This window comes from Furipterus horrens, unplaced genomic scaffold, assembly GCF_987537825.1.
Source record: "Furipterus horrens unplaced genomic scaffold, mFurHor1.1.pri manual_scaffold_5, whole genome shotgun sequence".
In the NCBI taxonomy this organism is placed as follows: Eukaryota; Metazoa; Chordata; class Mammalia; order Chiroptera; family Furipteridae; genus Furipterus; species Furipterus horrens.
Window position 1 is genome coordinate 143,741,185 of NW_028327175.1, and position 19,717 is coordinate 143,760,901.

General features: G+C 38.4%; 1 protein-coding gene across 6 annotated transcripts in view; it reads left to right on the top strand.

Annotated features, from left to right (window-relative positions):
- Nucleotides 1-19,717, top strand: part of SGMS1 (sphingomyelin synthase 1) — a 290,955-nt gene that overhangs the window by 183,511 nt on the left and 87,727 nt on the right. For 4 of the 6 annotated variants that reach the window (XM_090278030.1, XM_090278032.1, XM_090278033.1 and 1 more), the window contains one exon: nt 7,870-7,950. The exons of 1 other annotated variant lie outside the window; for it this stretch is intronic. The gene's annotated coding sequence lies outside the window, so the exon portion shown is untranslated. Of the gene's footprint in view, nt 1-7,869; nt 7,951-19,315; nt 19,448-19,717 lie in introns of all 6 variants that reach the window. One more of the 6 variants, XM_090278031.1, reaches the window with a different exon arrangement.

Below are 19,717 nucleotides of genomic sequence, written 5' to 3' on the forward strand. Positions count from 1 at the left end.
CTGCCCCTAATACACTTTGGTCACTAAAATTGGCTAGATAAGTTAGTGCAGTTCTGAGAGTCCAAGACCACGGAGAAATTAGGTCACCTTAAAATATATCATGATGCAGGAAAAGTAAAAATGTAGTTAGAAAGAGAAATTAACACCCTCAACATTGGTACTATGTAGTTAGAAACAAAAATTAACACCCTCAGCATTGGTACTATTGAGCGGATGTCTGCTGAGGCATACCATCGTAAAATGTATCATCATTATGACATTGCTAGGAATGAGTGAACATTTTAAGGAGATCAGAAACATCTTTTTGTACTCTGTCAACAAAGCTATGTTAAATAATGACAGCATTGCCCTGTTCTGCATTTTCCCTGTATGTATTGTTTCTTTTAAACAGCTTTGAAGTATTGCCTAGTCAGCAAGAGATGTTTGTTTGAAATAAATGAAAAAAAACAAAAAACAAAAAACAAAAAACTCTTTACAAAAATATATGGTCATGGAATGAAAAGAATATACTGACAAAACAAAGGAAGAAAAGGAAATTAACCCCAGTCCCTCTAACAGATACTTCCACTTTGGGGGGACATATATTCTTTTATTTACTTTTTTGTTTTAGTGTATTAAAATGGATCAAACTATATGTATTTTATAATATGCTTTTTTCTCACTTAGTTCAAGCAGTTCTATATGTGTGTGAATGTTTGAGCTTTTTAAATGCTGTGTATATTTATTTAAACAAAAGGAAATTGTGCAGATACTTGTTTTAAAAAATCCATCTAAATGTCTTTGAATATGCTGGGGCCTTAGATAATGAAAATTTTATCAATAACTTAAGCCACATTTGCTTTTTTTTTTTTTTTTTTAACTGATGAGCATGAGAGAAACTTCTTTGCAGCTTCTATTTTAACAAACTTAGGAATGGGTAGTATGCCTTTATTCTGTTCAGGGCAGTTTGCTTAGTGGCACAAGGACATAATCGTCTCTCTTTACCTTTATCACATCATACATGGTATAGTCTGGAAAAGCCCCGAAGTTGCTCTGCAAAATCATCACCAGCTATATATTTAGTCACTCAGTGCAGTGTCATTTGAAACATCATTTAATCAAACCCATTGCCATTTTTGTACCTTGGCATTGAGCCAGGCAGCTTTCCAAAGTATGTAGTCTAGCCAGGAAGCAGATATTGAGCTAGGAAGGAATAGATTTCCTGAGAATAGTGAAGAAGTTCATGTCATACAAGCTTATGGCAGGTGTTTTGACCTCATCTGGGTTGTTTGAAAAAAAGCTTCTTGAAGAAAAAGATGTTTAAGTTGATGCTTAAATGAGGAGCTAGATTTAGGTAGGAAAATGAAACAGGAAAAGTAAGGGGAAGTTTTCCAGGGGTAGGAACTGTTAAGAGATAGAAGCCTGGATTCATTCAGTTGCCTCAGCTCATGACAATTTTCTTACTTTCAGAACATTGGGGTGATTTTTCTCATAATCATCCATGTAACAGTTCTGTGAGTCATAATCGACACTGATTGTTTCTTTGAATGTTAATAACTTTGGATAGACTAAGACTGAACAAATGGATCATTCAGTTTCTTAATCAAAAGGCCATGCTGACACCCCCGCCCCCCCCGCCCCCACCACACTAGGTGCTTGTAGAAGGGGCACCCTCCAGGCACTTGCTGCCAGCTCAATAGTTATGTTGTCTCTAGATTTTTTTATGATGGCTGTAGCATCTTTCTCTTTGCTTCTTTAGTATCTCATAGGTTTCCTGTGGAAGATTGTCTAGGCCAGGATTGTGAACTACAGCTGGAAGACCATATCTGGCCTGAGACCTGCTTTTATAAATACGGTTTTATTGGCACATGGTCATGTCCCTTTATTTGTAAATTACCTGTGGCTGCTTTTGCACAATCATGTCCGAGTTGAGTAGTTGCAAAGGATACCCTGTGCCCTGCACAGCCTAAAATACTATTTGGTGCTTTACAGGAGATGCTTGCTAACCACTAGTTCAGATATAATCCATAACCAAATGCCTCCCATAATTTCTTTGTTTTGGTTGGTGTTTCTTCTCATATTTTCCACAGCCATCTGTTCGTCATCTCTGTTGTCTGATTTTCCTTTCTTCTCTACCAGTTCCCCAGGCCACGCTGGTAAGTAAGTGGGGCTGACACATCACGTGCGGTGGCATCACACTGCAGTGGTGTCAGTCTTTATGGCTTTGCTCCTGTTCCACTTTGATCACTGCGTATTCTTGGAGGCTTTTCTTATCACTCTCGCTTCTTAGTGGCCTAAAGGAGAAAAAGCGCAAACTTTGGCTCCGCTAGAAGAATTGCATTTAAAGTCAAGCCCTGCCTCTTAGAAAGTAAGCCTCTCTGAACCTTAGGTTCTCTTTGTAAAAATGGGGATAATGCTACAGCTGCCTTACCTTTATCAGGATTGTTGTAAGGAATAAGGCATGTAAAGGCCAGCATAGCTATCATTTGTGCTTTTTCTTAATTTTGAAATAAATGTGTTTTTCCAAATTTTTTGAAATTTTTGCTCAGGTAACACTAAGGAAACTATTGTTGCTAATACAGCTTGAATAAGAAAGCATGAAGCTTAAATTATCTGCAGTAAAATATCTCTATAGCACAAAATCGATATTACTGAATGAGAGTCCTTTTAAATGTATTTACAAAACCCGAAACACTGCATTTTTGAGAGCGAAGGAAAGGCCAAATGATAAGCCTAGAAATTAGAGACATTTTATTCCTGGATCACGCTCCCAGGCCCTGCCCGCCTTTCCTTTCCCCTCCTCTCTCAGAAGGACATGTGAGTGCATCTGGGACTCCTCCCTCACTTCCCTTCTGTATTAGTCATCTGTAGCTACAGAACAACATCACTACAAATTTAGCAGCATAATCGGTGCCCAATCTATCTCAGTTTCTGGGGCTCCAGAGTCTGGTCACGGTTTCGCTAGGTACTTTATAACGCTGCAGTCAAATGTCAATTAGGTTGCTCTTATCTGAGGCTCTCCTGGGAGAGGGTTTGCTTCTGAGCTCATGTGATTGTTGGCAGCTTCTTGTGGGCTCTCGGGCTGTCCCTCAGTTTCTTGTTGACTGTCTCCTGGAGACTGCCCTCCCATGACTCATACCATAGGCAGCTCACCACGTGGTGCCTGGCTTCTTCAAAGCCTGCGGGAGACAGGATCTTATAGGAGCATGGACATTGCAATATTATGTAATGTAACCACATGGATTCCATAATTTCTACCTTGTTCTATTGGTTATAAGCCAATCACAGATCCCACCCCCACTCATGGGGAGGGGATTACACAGTCATGGATAATGAGAGACCAGGTTCCTGGTAGCCGTTCTACAGTCTGCCACATTTGAGGCTGACCAGGAACATGGCTTCTCTTTATCTTTACCCTCCTTTCTGTGCATTCTCCCACTTAATTAGGAGCATGCTTTCCATCCCTTCTGTCTTCTTCCCTCCTTCTGACCTGCAGAGAATTCAACAACCCCAGGTAGCTTTTTCTCCTCTCTTTGGCTATAAAAATGCAAGAAAAAGGTAGCAGAAACTATTGGTAAGCATCTCTCATGCTATCGGGCCCTCTCCTGACAGCTGGTATTTTGAGTGTGTGACAACTTCCCTGGCAGGTGTTTCTAAGTCATAATGTGGCTTATATTGTATAAAGGACCTAAGTGGAACCTTCTCAGCCTTTGTGTCTTCTGGTCACTGTTGTCTTTAAGCAAGTGCTGAATTCTAAATCTAGTTCACTTTCATAGTGCACTCTTTTAATATCTCTTGCTATGATTGTTTTTAGAGTTATAAGTAGTTTTGGTTCTTTTGCTCTTTGGTCCCATTAATTGCCCTTTTGTATTATTTCCCTCTTCAATCATTCTTGGGTGTTTCTTGCCTTCCTCTGGCCTGCTCTGGTCTTCATCAGTCTTCAATGACTGCCCTTTCTCCTTGCTGTCGTTTAGTGGTTAAGAACAAGGACTGAAGCCAGACTGCCTGGGTTTGAATTGCAGCTCTGCCCTTTATTAGCTTAGGCATCTCAAGCAAGATTCATTTTGTATCTGTATGGCTGGTATCAACATTTTTTATTTTCCCACCGGCCAAAAAGCTGCTGCCATTCTCACTTTGCTCCCAAGATATAGGTGCAATTTGCACTTTATTCTTAAGTGAAACTTGCCCTCAATCCATTTGCTGGTCTCCTGGTGAAGTGAGCTGGGACATATTTGAGCCTAGGAGGATAGCTCTTTTGTTGACATCATCGTCACCTAGTACTAGCTTTGCCTCCTAAGGATGAGGATAGTATTCTTGCAGTAGCAACAACATTTACTGTTTGCCGTGACCTTTATTAAATTGTTTGCAAGCAGTATGTCTTTTAACTCATATAGCAACACTTAAGTTGTAGTACTGCTATTACTTCTGTTCTATAGATGAAGAAACTGAGGCTTAGAGAAATTAAACAACCTCTTCAAGGTCTTCAGAGCAGACTGGGGAATGCAGTTCTATGCGATTGCAAAATACACGCTCTTAATGACCATATTGCACTGTCTCCCATAGAGGCAGCCCAGACCCTCTTAATGAGCGAACTCCTTAAGAGAAAGGAGCCTACGTCCAAAACAATGATGTCTTATGGGTGCAAGAGCTTTTATCCACTTCTGCAACCTTAGTGCAAATGCTCTCGTTTAGCCTCTTAGCTCTGAAATGCTCTTGCTTTTGATGCCTGCCAGTCTCCTTCTACCTTGTGGGAGCAGGGTGTGGCCTCACTCTGGAGGAGAGACCATACATTCAGAAAGGAGTGTATTCTTTTTTGGTCAAGTTTTTGTGTGACTGTTGTGGAATCTCAACATTGTATAGGTATGAAGCATGATTAAGAAATACTGGACTTTTAATAATCCCATCCAGGATTTATATCGTATATTCAGATCTTTCTCTTTAAATGCACTGGCTAAGTTAAATTGCTTACACTCTGGTGATGCTGCTTCACACTGCATTCTTTTACGTGAACTTCACCTCAACTACCTTATAACCCCTTCCTCACCTCCAATACTTTAACACAGTGACTTCTGCCAAATGGTTAGTTCATTAAAATCAGTTGTTTAAGTCACTTGTAATTCTTTTAAATAACCGTAATGGTGGCAAATTACCTCTTTGAGGATGAATTTGATTCCTTGAATCTATTAAAATATTTTCCACTCTAGAAAATAAAGTCATTTTTGTTCAGAAATCAGGAGTGACTAAACTGTAATGAGACAGATTTTCTTGCGGGCAGTAATTGTATCCTGGTTTTGAAGGGAAAAAAAGAATACTCAATTTACTCTGAGCAGTCAGCATCACTGGAGTGAGTCCTAAAGAGGATGGGTTAAAAGGGGTCAAGGAACACTTTTTTTAGGTAGAAAGGTTAGTGTAAATGTTGGTATTGCCTCACCAGTGTGTCTTTTTTCCTTGTAAACAGAGCTCACAAATCCATACTATTGATGAGACTGTAATGTGAAGCTAGCCTGGGTGGTAGGGTGCCTGCCATTCTTATTGTGGCTTTTATTTCCCACAGTTGCCCACTGAGTCTTGGCGTTACAGTGTACACCAAAAGAATTAGCACTGATGGAAATGAGTCATTCCTTCTTTCAGGAATTTATCATAATAAACATCAGTACCGATATGAAGAATGCTGACAAATGCATAGCTAGACCTTTCTGTTTGCACATTAGTAAAGGCTGTCAACTAAGATGGGGATTTTTATTTAACACTTCAGAACAAAATATTATAGAAAAGTTTTATATTGTTGTCAAAAGTATGATTTGAATACCTCTCCAAAATGTTAACATGGGAAAGAGCCTGAATTTAATGGACTATATACCATAATTGCAATGGTTACCATGAATATAATAGACTATCATACTTGGACTAGTAAACATAATAACTGCAATTATATTTTGGGGACATTTCCTATGATGGACACTGTAATGCATCATCTCTAATCTAAATAACTATGCTCCAAGGTATTTTATAGACTTGGAAACTAAGGCTTAGAAGGATAAAATGGCCTAACAAAGACCACACTGCATTTAAATAGTAAAGGTGGAGTTTGAGCCTATTTATTTTAAACCTATAACAAAGCCTTCTGCATTTCCCATCATTTGTCATTTTAAAAGGCTTCCATGCCAAGTGACCGGGCATCTAAAGCTATAGCTAGCCAGTGAGCATGTTCCTTGACTCCTCGGTCCTTCTCTGCTATTTTCATTGATGTTGCTGAGTTCTTTCCTTGTTACTAGGAAACTCTGGATTTATGTGGTATTTGGTTCACTCTCTCCCTTCTTTATGTCACACACATAAACACACACACCCCGTAATGGTTTGTATAACTTGAAGTTTCTGTCTAGTCTACAACGGAAGTGATACTGCCTCTCATGGTAGATCAGTGTATGAAGCCATTTTACAGTTAATATTAATCTTTCTGAATGACTTAGCACTGAGGCTTCAGGTGAGGAAAGTTGGTAGGTCCCTGTTTTATGTGTTGTCTGCTTGGAACCAAATGGTCTTCATGTAAGATGATTGTCAGTTGCATTCTGACTGGTAAAACTTGAGTGTTTCCATTTGGTGCTCTTCTGTGAAGGGGAGGGCAGCAGAACTTCCTGTCCCTAGGCTGTGGGCCCTATAATGTTATAAAATTAAAAAAAAACAAAAAATAAAATATTCTAAATGACTTGCTCTTGGAAAAAGGAAGATACTTTGCTGGGCGTATTTAATTAATTCATGACTTAAATAAATCTCCAGTGTTTGAATTGGACATATGGACAAAGTAGCAAATCTGACCTCTGGGCATTGGGTGTTCCTGGTGCTAGGATAATATCCTTGTCAGATCAAAACACATTTGGCTTTGTCAGATTACAGATTTTGTTGTATTTAATCCTTACAACCACATAGTATAGATGAAATGAAGAAATTGAGGTTGGGAAAAAGATGTGATTTTCTCAAGGTCACATGGCTAATAAGTGATAGGACATCTTTTTAATTTTATTTTTTATTGTTTGCACTATTACTGTTGTCACCCTTTTCCCCGTTTGCCCACCTCCACCTAGCCTTCATCCCCCTTTCCCTCAGCCTAGCACCACACTGTTGTCTGTGTCTATAGTAGTAGGACTTTGAACCAAGGTTTTATATATGCATTGTCTTTTGGTGGTTGGGTTGCCCAATTATTCACCTTTCCTATCCTGTAAGTTTTCAACAATTTGAGAAATAGAGCAAGGATTTAAATGGGGATCAACACAGTGTAATTACTGATAAAGCAGAATTAGAGAACACAGAAGTGTCAGTTACTTCCTTCTCTAAAACATGAATTGGACCCTAGCAACCCTGACCTAGTCATCCAGTAACAGCTGGTGGAGAAGCTGGAGCACACAGAGCTGGCTGGCTCTCTCGGAAGCAGGAAGCCCATTGTCCTGTTTACTGTGTGGAAATGAGCTGGCTCCAGGTGGCCCCTGCGGCCTGCCTCACTGCAGTGGCCAAGCACTAAGCCAGTGCTTTTTCTAGTCCTCCCAGGCAAATTGTCACTCACATTTGAGGAGAAGGAAGAAAGGAGTTGGGGGGGCGGAGAGACAGAAAGTAAGTTACTTTAATACTGCTTCCTCCCAGGAAACAGACTAAAAATCTCTTACCCAAAACATAAAGGTGTGTATTATAGGGGTTCTCCATCCCAAAAACCCAACAGTAGAAATATTGCTCTTTAAATTTATTTGTCTTGGGGTGATCTTCTGTGTTATTCTCCCTTTTTGATTGGAGAGAAAGGAAGAGACAAATGTGATTTTTCTCTGTGTTTTGGGTATAAAGAACCCAGAACCTGATTTGTATATGACATGTAACTAACCATATTCCTTCTCCTCATGACAGGTGATGGAAATGTACTGGAACAATGGGAAAAGCCAGTAACTTATAGGAGGCCAAAATGACAAGAATTTTTTTTAATAATCAGTAAGTAAAATTTTATTAGCCCTTCAGAATTCTTTTGACTACCAGCTGAATTTTCTATAAGAACATTCTTATATGGCACGAGGCTTTGCTTTTTGATTCAGAAATTAAGTTTTAATGAAAGTGAATTGAGAGAGAGAGAGAGAGAGAGAGAGAGCGAGAGAGAGAAAACAAAACAAAATCTGGGCAGTTTAAAGTTCAAAGGGGCTCGATTAAAATCTTAGGGAATAAACTGGAGGGAAGAAAGGAACCTGGATCAGATATCTCAGTGTTTTTTCTAAGAAGCATTTTCTTCAGTTTTCCAACTTGCCCTTTAGAAGGGAACAATTGAAGCCTGAAATTGCTAAGTAACAGCTAAGATTATGGTGGTTGTTTTTATTTTAAATCTCACCCACCTAGCTTTCAAAGCACATTTTTTATTGAACCTTTAAAAAATGTCTTGGATATTTCAAAACATTCATTTACGTCAGTTCCCTTATGTAATCTTAAAACATTTGTTTTCCTTATTTCTTCCTAACACAACAGGCATTTATGGTTTCTACTGAGTCAGGGGTGGACTTGGATTACTGCAGAAGTTATTCTTGTTCATTTTAAGCGGAAGCTCATGGATAGAAATCTGAGAGTTTCCTCTGGATTAGGAAATATTGACCTCTGTCTTAATCAAGTTGAATAAGGGTAACTCTGAAAGCAGACATGGAGGTAATAATTAACAGAGAAATTTCACCCAGATAAAATGTTCTGATTTGTAATTTCTCTCTCCATAATGGACCTTATGCTATTATTGAACACCTCCACTACAGATGAAATTTTGACTAGGAAGCTGCTAGGTGTGTAGTCTTCATATAATATTGTAAATTTTACAGCCTTGCATTAGGCTTAAATCAATACACTCATTAGTTTGCTGGATAGTTGGGTGTCGTGGGTTATGAGGGTGAATTCCAGTACAAATAAGACAGGCTTAGTCCATCTCAGGAGGTGATAATCACACCTGAACATAGAAAGTTATCATTTCAAAACAAATGTGGTTGTTGTTATAAGAGATATACAGGGTGGCACAAAAGTAGGTTTACAGTTGGGAGTATGTGAAACACAGGTTATTCTTATAATAATTGTATTATTTTCAATATGAACAGCTGTAAACCTACTTTTACCCCACCCTGTATTAAATACTCCAGAAACAGACAAGAGAAAAATTACCTGCATGACAAGAGTGGGCTAGATCAGGGAGATCAGGGAGGGTTTCAGGAGCAGATGACATTTGAATTGGGTATTTAATGATTAATGCCTTTTAATTAAAAGAACTTTTTAAAAATTATAAAAATTAACAACACTAATTAGAAAGAACTTTAAAACTGTGAAAATTATTAAGAGTAGAGAACTCATCAATATTACCACTACCCAGAGATACCATTATTAATATTAGGTTGTTTGTTTATTTTTTTTGTATTTTGCCATATTCTCTCTATGCCTAGATTAGATACATAGTCTTTCTTCCCTAAAATGGATCATTATAAATATTGTTTTGAAACATGATTTGATTGACAATATCCCGAGGCCATGCCACATCAATAAATACACATCCACATCATTCTTTGTTATTGTTATATAGCATTCCATGTATATGTGGTCTATAATGTATTTAACTAGTTCCCTGTTGGTGGGCATTTTAGTTGTTCTCCACTTGTCACTGTGATGAACATCTTTGTTCATGAACTGTGCGTGGTGCACTTATCGAATTATTTGTGAAGGATCATTGAATAGAGCTGTGACTGTGCTTTAGGGAAGGAGCACTCTGGTTAGAAGACACAGCTTGAGCAAAGGGGCAGAAGTGGGGAGGGCTAGAACTGCAGTTTACTAGATTGCAAATACAGAAGGAGAAGAGTGCTAATTACGGCTGGAAGTAGAAGATAGAGTGTCTTCTATGCTAAGTCCTTTATTCATTCTCAGTTGGGAGCCATATTGGAATCTATATCATTCTTCAAATCAAGATTTTGAATACTTTCATTTTTTTCTTAATTTCCCTTATTTTGGGGAGAAATAAAAATTATTAATAGTTCTGCTTTCCAAAACTTTTTGAGTCTAATGAAATCAACCCATGAGGGACTGAACAGGCGATAGAAGCCGGGAAAAGTGTCTGTGTCCATAGAACAGACTGCAAAAGTAGAGGAGCTTATGGTCTTGAAAAGTGAAGGAAACATCACTAGTAAATGTATTTTCTATACTTTATGATTAAAATTTAAAGATTAGGGGACAAATATCACAATAATAATGCAATCATATTTACTGAGTGCTTTTATGTTCTTATGTGCACATCATTTTACTTACTCTCTCAAAAAACCTTCTTAGCAAGGGTCTAGGATTATCTCCATTTCGCAGGTGAACTGGAGGCTTGGCAGGCTGACTTTGGGAGAGCACCGCACTTGGATTCTGTGGTTCTGGCACTGCTGGGGCCTTAGGCACGTCCTGCTGGGATGGTTGTTAGGACAGTAGGACAACATCTGAAAGATTATGAAAGCCGTATAAAGTACCATAGAAACAGAAGGACTACCTTTTATAATTGGACACGTCTTATATCGTTACTGAAGGGAAGAAAACATTTCTTTAGCTATTTTCTATTGCCTTTGTGGTGATTATATTCTCGACAAACATTTGTTGTTCCTTCCTACTCATCTTCCATCCCTGTTGGAGGATCATGCTTTCCCTCCCCACTCAGGGTAGATCCCCCTGGGTTGGCCAGAGGACTTAGTGTGGCCAATGAAATGTGAACAACAATGACACATGCTCTTTCTGAGAAGCTTTGATAGACATGGCCTGGTTCTGCCATCTCTCTGTTCTCTTTGCTGTGAGACCAGCATGTCCCAGAGAGAGGTAGGTGCTTCTTCTGCCTTGGTGGCAGAGTGAAGAACACATGGAGGCCAGCTACAGCTCAATGAACTTTCCCCAAGTTCATTGACCTCCAAATCATTGATGCTGTTTTTTACTGCAGCATAATTGAGCCTGAACTGATATATTCCAATTGTTGTAATATATCTTTTTCTTTCATTGGTGAGGCAAACCTTCATCAAAAATTATCACTTCAAATGAGCCATTTTCATAAGGTATTGAAGTTTGACCATGTTGACCCTTTATTTATTTATTTTTTAATCTTCAAACATTTGTAGAACATGTGCTGTGTTAGGGTCTGGACATCTGGAGATTTAAAGTCATCCAAGTCCCAGTCCAGCCTTCAGGAGTCTCAGAGTGTTATGCCGTGTGTCCCAGTAACTATAGAACAAGGCAGATAGGCAGGTGCTACAGGAAAGGGTCACTTTGATAATCTGTGAGCTGTGTTCATGTAGGTGTCCTCACTTGGTTGTATACCATCCTTAAGATGTTCTTTTTTGAAAAAAAAAATTATTTATTTATATTTGTTTGTTTGTTTATTTTTAGAGAGAGAGGAAAGGAGAAAGAGAGGGAGAGAAACATCACTGTGTGGTTGACTCTCACTTGCGCCCCCAACTGGGGACCTGACGTGCAACCTAGTCATGTGCCCTGACTGGGAATCGAACCAGCAACACTTGGTTCGCAGGCCGACGCTCAATCCACTGAGCCACAGCAGCCAGGGTCAAGATGTTCTTTATGTCATTGCTTTACGTTAGTTAAGCTTTTTTTCCTTTTCCCTTTCTTCCTTACCATGTATTTCTAAAGATTTTACTTACTTATTTTTAGAGAGACGGGAAGGGAAGTAAAAAGAGAGGGAAAGGAACATGAATGTGAGAGAGAAACATCGGTCGGTTGCCTCTCATACACACCCCAATCCAGAACCAAACCCACAAACCATGCATGTGCCCCAACCGGGAATTGAACCGCGACCTTTGCCTTGTGGAACAATACCCAGCAGAGCCACACTGGCAGGGCAGCATGTATTCACTACGCCATTTAATTTTTAACACTTGTTAGATTTCCTTATTCTCAATTTGTATTTTATACTCATTCATTCAGTAGTTTAGTCTATATGCTCTTTTGTGGCACATATTGTAAACACTTTAACTTTACAGATGACATATTGTAAATTTTCCCCCATAATACAAATTGCTTAACACACTATTACAACAAAATTAAACTCTTAGTAAATTTTTGACTATTTCATGATTTCCCCTCCTCAGGTTATTGGTTCTTTTCCCCATGATATATGAAGTGGCATTCATTATTGTTAGAGTCCTCCCCTCCCCTCCCCACTCCCTTCCTCTTCCCCTTCCCCTCCCTTCCCCTCCCCACTCCCTTCCTCTTCCCCATCCCCTCCCCTCCTCACTCCCCTCTCCCCTCCCCTCCCCTCCCTTCCCTCCCCTTCCCTTCCCTCCCCTCTCCTTCCCTTCCCTCTTTTTAAATAAATTTTTTTTTACAGTGTCTGATGTGTTTAAGGCTGTGCGTGGGAGAACCAGTTTGTCTTGGCTTAGTAATACCTTACCTCAATTTGGAATAATTTGGAGTTCAGCTGTCATATATCGGGTCATGTGTCTCATAATCTGACAGATGTTAAAGAGATCTGACTTAATTTTGTATTCCCAATGACTGACTAGTTCTGGCTTTGGACCACGAGTGAAACTAAAAGCTCCTAGAGGTCTGATTAGTAGTTTCTGGGTTAAGACAATAGCGAAGCTGTTCCCTTCCTTCATCATTATGAATTCTGCTGTTTTCTATCTTGTTACTTCTGACCACGTACTCACTCTGACTTCAGAAGGCACAGGGTTATTTTATTATTAAAGTGCCTTTTTGAACCAAGGACTTTCAGACTTTTTTGTCCAACATGCACAGAAAGAAATGGTTGCAGCCTCAGTCAGGCAGAAAGGAACACTCGGAGCTACCGTGGCTTACTGGTAATGGTCTGCTTTTCAGGTTGAGTGGGGGGTTCCTACTTGTTGATTTCAATGTTATTTTTCCCGACAAATATGTTAAATATATTCTCTTGTGTTTGTTAAATACTGTTTTTAAGTGTAAAGCACAGTGAAAGATGTTAAATGCATTGCTTGCATTTATATTGGCAGAACTGAGTCACATGAGTCAGTTATTTTTGCATTATTAATTTTCTTTTGAAACACCACAGACAGATGTTTTAATAGATAGTACCATCTTTATTCAATAGGGCAAAATAAAATTTTTATGAAGAAACTATTTATAGGCCCCTGATTTTTCAGATGATCTTCATGTAAGTTATAAGCAGCATCAGTATAGTTTAAGGCTTACTCAGAAATATATGCTTTTGTTCTGCCACAGAAAAGTACCTTCTCAGAAAGACACAGAAAGTTAATATCTGGCTATTGATTGTGAGTGCCCACTAGTTTCTTCTCTACACAGAAATCTAGATATTCACAGAGTCTAAAATATTAGCTCTCAGTCTCCTCAAGTGTAACCCCACCCCTACCTGGCTGCCATATCAGGCATAATAGTTTCAGCCTTGGGGTCAGACCTGTATGGCTTTGCATCTGGCTTTGACTTATCCTGACAGTTGATTTTGGGCATTCAAACCTTCTTGACTCCCAGTTTCTTCATGGGTTTAGTGCAGTTTTTAACACCTGTCTTGCTCTATTTTGTACAAATTAAATGTAAAATAATGTGTGTACAATGCAAACCACTGTCATTACTAGATTCTGAGTAAATGGATTAAATTGAGCATCTTCTTCTTGTTCTAGGTGGAATTTCAAATATACTTTTTTTTCCTATGGGAACAATGTTATGAATGGGGTTTGAGTGTAATATTAGAAATATTCTTAACATAATACTTCAGATAGATCATGAGTTTAATAGGCCTTTAAAGAGTGGCCAGAGAAGCCAATCTCTACATTTTGTCTCTCATGAAATGCATAATAAGTGCCACATAAGAGATCATTAACGTAAGACTCTAAAAAGTGAACTTGTAGAATGTAATTTGTTACCAGGTTTAAGACTGCTTTAGATAAGCTTTCATAGTAGACATAAAATGGGTTTCTTGATAAGTGGTGGTATTTACGGGCAGACAGATGAGCTCTCCTTCCCTCTTCTGGGACATTAACTCACCTTCTGGAGAACTTACTGTTTTTCCTGCCAGTCCAACTATTAGTTCTAGTGCAGAGCAGCCAAACATGGGACCATGGATACTGGGGTGGGGGCATGACCCCAAGCTGGAAGAGTGTGAATTTTTTTGTTGAGAATTTTGAAAAGTATAACTGTGGACTAGTCCCTCTTTGTGGCATCGCAAGGAATTAAGTGGAAGAAGGCAAGAGTTCAGGAAGGAAGAACAAAGCCCAGCTGTAAAAGCAAAGATGCCATCTTGTCCTGATGGAGTTCATTTTGAGCTGATCCTAAAGACCAGCTGTGGCTTTCCTGTTGCTGGGTTATTTAGAGTCAATGCATCCCACCTTGCTTTTACCTGTGTTGCTTCAAGTGCCAGTTCTGTTAACCTGCATGTTAAAGCATAATGCTGGCTAATTCATTTGGTTGTTTATACTTGGAATATTTAATAAGTCAGTGTCTTTGTCATATTATAATAAATATAATTGCACAGTAGGATAGCTGATATATGACAGAACTTTTTGAGAACAGTGGGTAGCATTTATTCCCATCTCATAAAGTATATATGTTATTAGCACTAATTAAAGAATAATAGTGACTGTGTGTGTGTGTGTGTGTGTGTTAGTCTTTTGATGGAGCTTGCTTTAATGCAAATGTCATATAACTTTTGATTTTAAACCGTATAAACAAATGGATACTTAAGATGTTTCTAGTAGTTATGAGTGGCCTTGAAGAAGTGCCCTTTGCTACCATTTATAGTTGGGAGCACTTGTAGGTAATCAGGTAGGTGTTCATGGCTATACCATGTACATTGAGAGAGAGGTTTCTATTTAAGGAGGAATTGGTTCTTTGTCAAGATTATCGGGTATGTACATTTGTGTTCCTTACTTGAAAGAGAAGATAGAATAACTTAATGCTTCTCTTGTCTTCAGTAGGTTAGTGTTTGGGGAACTGAGATTGTATGTGACAGCACACTTGTAAACTTTACTTCCCTTTAGGAAGTATCAGATTTGCTTTCTTGGTAGTAGCATTCTGTATTGTTGGAACGTGTTGTAAAGAGCAAAGAAATGCATCTGCCACTTGAGTTCTGCTTGCCAACTGGTTTGAAAAGCTATAAAAATTGTTTATTCTTGATGTGTCACAGTCAAAAGGAAAGTTTTTCTTTCTCTTCTGTGATTGTTATATAACTTAAACATTATTATACCAACAATGACTGTTTATTCAGAATCTACTAGATCCTGGTAGGATACACGGTCTCAGATGGACTTTTGTCATCTGGTGAGAAAGAAAATTCAGTGATCTCAAAAAGAAGTAAGGCCCTAAGGTTCTGTAAGTCAGTTTAGAGATGGAGGTATAAAGAAAAGGTCTGTAGGCATTTGGAGGAGTGTAGAGATCCCCAGGGCTTGAGCCAATGAGAAAGGTTTGAGTGGGTCTGAAAGGTGGTAACTAGTAAGAAGAGTGAGGGAAGGTCATCTGATAGAGGGCATGGTGCAGGCTCAGGTGTGGGGATGGCCATGTGCCCACTGCTTTAGGGGAGCAACAAGTGGACCAGGTAGGTTATTTTGCAGAGGGTTTTTTAAGTGAAAGGTGGGTTTTGGAGAGCTAGAAGCCAACTTCTGAATCACTAAGCGTCATGGCATTGAGCCCCGGGGGCTAATTGTCACTTTTCTAAAATTGTGGAATGACAGTCTTTGTATTGTACATTGCATTTTAACTTCAGGCAATAAAGACATCCTAGAAACTGTTATCTTTTTTCTATTGTGAGAATGTTCTAAAACATTGGTAATTGCATCCTTATGTCCAAAGCATAAGAATTATTGTAAACATCTTTTAAGTGCCTTGAGTTGCAATTGACAGGTGAATATAATTACAAAGCCCTCCTTCTTCCTTAATGGAGCACCCACTCTGAATGTTAAGCTGGACTGGATTCTAGACAATAGAAACAAACAAGATATTCTCTCTTTCCTGTATGTGCTAGCTTTTCCTTTCTCTTTCATGTATCTCAGTGTATCTGTGTCTGCATACACACATACTATTGCATTTTTCAGATGGTAGTGTTATGAAATTCATTGACCTGTTCATATACACATAGGTTTTATATATATAGTCTTCTCATATAAAAGAGCTGCTGTTTTTGGTGTAACAGCCAACATATTATCAGTTTGGCTAGTACAATATAATCTATTGTAATAGTTTTATAAACAGATCATTGATATGCTTAAAAATACTTATTACTTTATATGAATGCTTGAGGAAAGTTGCTTGTGAAGTAAATGTTTTTGTTTTTATCTCTACTGTAAAACTATAGTTGTTCAATTGATATAGAGAGGAAAGGTTCATGACGTGATGGCATGCTGGACTTCGGCATTTATCATGTGATGGTAATGCTGTATTGGGAGCACAGAGTGAGGGACCTGGCAGCTGAAACAACAGTTAGCAGACACGCAGCGTCGTTGACCTTTGCTTGAGGGGAGGAATGCATGAACCAGGAATGGGAAAAAATGCTTCAGAGGTGAAAGACACTGGGAAGCTGTCATCATACCTGTTGATAATGAATTGTCAAGAGAGAGGGAGGAAGCTCAGATGATTCCAGAATTTAACTTAGAGTGTTCCAAACAATAAGATTACCTGGTGAAGAATATGAGAGTCCAGAGACTTAACAGCTTTATATCATCGAAGATATAGGACCAACTTATGTTTGTTGCTAAGGATAAATATTAAGTTATAGCCTCATCTTGTGCCTACCCTTTTTAAAATTGATTTTTAAAATATTTTTTAGATTATTTTTTTAAATTAATTTTTTGTTCTATTTGACATACAATATTATATTAGTTTCAGGTGTACAACATAGTGATTAGACATTTATATACCTAACAAAAATGATCAGTCTGGTAAGTGTAGTACCCACCTGGCACCACATACAGTTGTTATGATAATACTGACTGTATTTCCTGGCCTGGGTCTTAGAGCCGGCCCTTTTTGACCCAAACTTGGTCTTCTAAGTAGAAGAATTCCTAGAGGTATTCAGAGAGAGATGAAGCAATTCAGCCTAGGGCTGCATATCTGGCCACTTACCGGCAGAGCTGGGATTAGGACAGGAGCTTTTGACTCCTGCTGCAGATCTTTCTAGTCTTCCATGCTGGTTTGGAGGGGGGGAAAAAAAAAACACCAGCATTTAATTAATTAATTAATTACTTCACGATCATTTATTCCCCTTATACCCTCTCCCACCTCCACCCACTGCACTTCTTCCCGCAATCACTACACTGTTGTCCATGGCCATGAGTCCTTTTACTTATTTTGCTCCATTGCTCCATCCCCTACCCCCACCCTGAGCTGTCATCCTGCTCTCTATCTATGAGTCTTCTCTATTTTGCTTGTTAGTTCAGTTTTTTTGTTAGATTCCACATTTGAGTAAAATCATATGGTATTTGTCTTTCTCTGACTGGCTTATTTCACTTAGCATAATGTTGCTAAGGGTAATATTTTTTCTTTTTTATGGCCAAGTAGTATTCCATTATGTAAATGTCCCATAGTTGTTTTATCCATTCATCTACTGATGGACACTTGGGCTGCTCCCATATCTTGTTGATTGTAAATAATGCTGCAATGAACATAGGGGTGTTATGTTCTTTCGAATTAGTGTTTCAGATTTCTTAAGATAAATTCCCAGAAGTGGAATCTCTGGGTCAAAAGGCAGATCCATTTTTAATTTTTTGAGGTATTACCATACTGCTTTCCACAGTGACTGCATCAATCTGTATTTCCACCAACAATGAGAAGGGTTCCCCTTTCTCCACATCCTCATCAGTACTTGCCATTTGTTGATTTATTGACGATAGCCATTCTGACAGGTATGAGGTGATATCTCAATTGTGATTTTAATTTACATTTCTCTGATGATTAGTGATATTGAACATCTTTTCATATGTCTATGGGCCATCTGTATGTCCTCTCTGGACAGGTGTCCTTTGCCCATTTTTTAACTGGATTTTTTTGACAGTGTTGAGTTTTGTAAGTTCTTTATAAATTTTGGATATTAACCCCTTATCAGATGTAAAAACAGACACATAGATCAATGAAACAGAATAGAGAGCCCCGAAATAAACCCATACCTTTACAGTTAACTAATATTTGACAGAGGAAGCAAGCACATACAATGGGTTAAAGATAGTTTATTCAATAAATGGTGTTTGGAAAGTTGGATAGATAGGTGCAGAAAAATTAAACTAAACCACCTTCTTACTCCACACACAATAATAAATTCAAAATGGATTGAAGACTTAAATGCTAGACTTGAATCCATAAAATGCCTAGAAGAAAACATAAGCAGTAAAATCTAGGACATTGCTCTTAGCAATATATTTTTCTGATTTATCTCCTCAGGCAAGAGAAAGAAAAGAAAAAAATAAACAAATGGGACTACATCAAACTAAAATGTTTTTGCACAGCAAAGGAAACCATCAGCAAAATAAAAAGACAGCCCACTAAATAGGAAAAAGTATTTACTGATATATCAGAAAAAATATAGCATTTTAGATACCATGATCTCACTCACTATAGATCTTATATTTGGCTGAATATTTTAAAGAAATCTTGACCTGTAGAATGACTGGTTCTAAACAAATGTGAGAAAGTTAAACTCAGGAGATCTTCTCCAAAGCCAAGAAGGGTTAATCTGTAACTTAAAAAAAAAAAAAAAACTTCCTCCGTAAAAACTCCCTACCCTCAGTAATCAACTTTATTTCTTAATTGGTCCTCAGGACTTAGCAGTTCTATAGTTTTCCTGTACTTTGCCAGTTCCCAACTGCTTCAAATTTCTTTTAGATATTCTTATTCCAAAATAACACTGAGGGCACAATGACCCAGTGAGAAAGTATTTCTAAAATCACTCTTGGTTTTTTAAAAGTTGTTTTAATTGTGGCATAAATAAAATCATTCCAATTTTAAGCCCTCTGTTTTGCTGCTAATAAAATTTCTATTGTACAATAAGAAAACCAAATACAAGAATCCTAAACCTTTTGGTGAAAAGGTTCTTCAGCTTTTCACCATTTAAATAAGGGACTCAGACCATGCAACACCAAAAAACTATTTCAGCTCTAAAATTCTTTGGATAGTTTAACATTGAAAAGAATAATAGAAGAATTATGGGCCAGTTTGTCCACAATTTTGGATATTCTGATACAGAACTCAGAGGGACAAGACAGCATTGTTTAAGTGCCTACTCTATGTCAAGCACTATGCCAAACTCTTTGCATGTATTACTGCATATCATCTGTCTGTCAGACTCTATTAGGTGAGCATTTTATCCCACTCATTGCACGTAATTATGCTGCCCTAGGTCATACAGTGTCAGAGGTCAGATCCAAATCTGCTCGGACGCCTAATGCTACTTGCCTCATTACATCCCCGATCGCAGCCTAACACAAGAACTTTCCTAAGGAATAGCAATTAACGTACATCCATGGTTCAGGTATTTATCATAACAAGCTTAATCCTTGTTTTATAGGAGTTTAAAGAGACCATCCATATTTTCTTGAAGTTGCTAAAGGCTGAAATTAAAGGGGGGGGGGCTGTAAAAGGCTTCTAAGCCTGATATATAAATCAAGAAAGGAAAGTTCCGCCTTAACCCACTGAACACGCTTATTGGTTAGGATTGCACGGGCTGACTCATTTCTTTTTTGCTGTGTTAGAGGGCCACGCCCAGCATTCCAAAAACCTCTGCTGCCCTGCTACACCCTTG